The sequence below is a fragment of the Salmo salar genome, chromosome ssa01 (genome assembly GCF_905237065.1).
Source record: "Salmo salar chromosome ssa01, Ssal_v3.1, whole genome shotgun sequence".
Classification (NCBI taxonomy): Eukaryota; Metazoa; Chordata; class Actinopteri; order Salmoniformes; family Salmonidae; genus Salmo; species Salmo salar.
In genome coordinates, this window is record NC_059442.1 from 42858950 (window position 1) to 42860522 (window position 1573).

General features: G+C 41.1%; 1 long non-coding RNA gene across 1 annotated transcript in view; it reads right to left on the reverse strand.

Moving 5' to 3' along the window:
- Window positions 1-302: 302 nt before the first annotated feature.
- The window catches only part of LOC106602782 (uncharacterized), a 6649-nt gene continuing 5378 nt past the window's right edge, over window positions 303-1573 (reverse strand). Inside the window, exon 3 of the long non-coding RNA XR_001328294.2 lies at window positions 303-1176. This is a non-coding gene — a long non-coding RNA (uncharacterized lncRNA). The remainder of the gene's footprint in view (window positions 1177-1573) is intronic.

Sequence of the window (1573 nt, forward strand, 5' to 3'; positions counted from 1 at the left end):
TTTCCCCAATAGAATCTTTCCCCCACGGGAACCACACCTGTTGGCATTCTCACAAACAATCGCAACATTGTTTCAATGATATATAGAACTTTTCTTGCAGCTCTGGTATATAAAGCTTTTTTGAGGCCTTGCTCACAATTCATTCTGTGGCAGCACAATGACCAAACGATGTACTGTATGTGAGGCTCTTGATCATATCTTTAATCATGACACTGGTGAGGAGGAGAGAGTCCTTGTTAAACTTTGACACAAAGTAGTCTGTGATAAATAGCACATTATCTTTCATCTGAGTATTTCTTATAGTCAAAATAATCCATACATTATACTTTTTTTTACTCAAAAATTAGTTGTATGAGCTCAGGTCAATGAGGCCTACAGGTCATAAATAGCAAATAGAAGTTCAAAACTTGTTCACAAGAATGAACACAAGAACTGTTCAGAAGAACTTAAGTTGATAAAAAGATCTAACGCAACACTAGGTGATAATATATGAATTATTATGGATTTATAATCAGCTATAATGGGGCGGTCATTTTGGACCGGGAATGCATAATTAATTAACATGAAACGAACACAACGGGAGGGTTAAGTCGAGGTCAGAATACAGTGTATCTGTAGACACACCTCTGCCACACCTTCATTTAATCCAGCTCCACCTCAAACGAATAGCGTGTGAATGGCATGCTATTCTCATGCTTAAATTCAAGGTCAGAATACACATAGAGAGAAAAGCGCATTCAAAAGGAATTATGTTCCATTTACACGCGCTTAATCTCGGGTCTGAATTCCCCCCCTAACTGAATAACCATACAGTATGTACTGGTCTGGACATATGTTTATGATCAAGCTGTTCTCAGATCACATCACAAACTGTTTATACATCCAATCATGTTCAAAACCAGATGCTTCCCGAAACTTACACCACATTTAGCCATTGCGTCTTCATGTACCCTTGTGGGTTGCAGTATATTAGCAGCAGTGTGCTGTTAACACATATATAAACGTGTACTGCTTAGGAACGGGATATGAAATCCTTGTAGGTATCCTTCGAATGAAGTGCTACAAACGAAAACAACAGGCTTCAGTCCCTTCAAAACCCAGTAGGGATGGCAGGAGGTGGAGATGGCTGCAAAGGTCACAGCCTTGTTGTGGTGGTTGAAATGCCAAGGCCTCTCACTGAGAGAGAGAGAGAGAGAGAGAGAGAGAGAGAGCATGGCCTATTATTGCATTTTACTATAACTCAGACAAGACCGACCATAGCAACATCAACCTTATCCTGGGCGCAGTGGGTAGGTCAAAAGAAGATGACTTAATTCATTGCCAAAAGTATTATGTCTTCTTCTTATGTGGAGGGGTAGGTTACTTCTTTAAAAGGGTGTACTAGCTGTCTTTCCATCCTCCAGACAGAGTGAGGCAGACTGTGATGGTTACGGTGTCCTGGCTGAGCCTGGCTCTAGTGTAGCACATGGAAGAGCAATTACATAACGATGACTTTCATTAGGCTGCTCTCAGCTCCCAGTGCTCAATTTCACTGGCATCTCTGCTGGGAGACTTCCAGATGTGACTTCTCGAT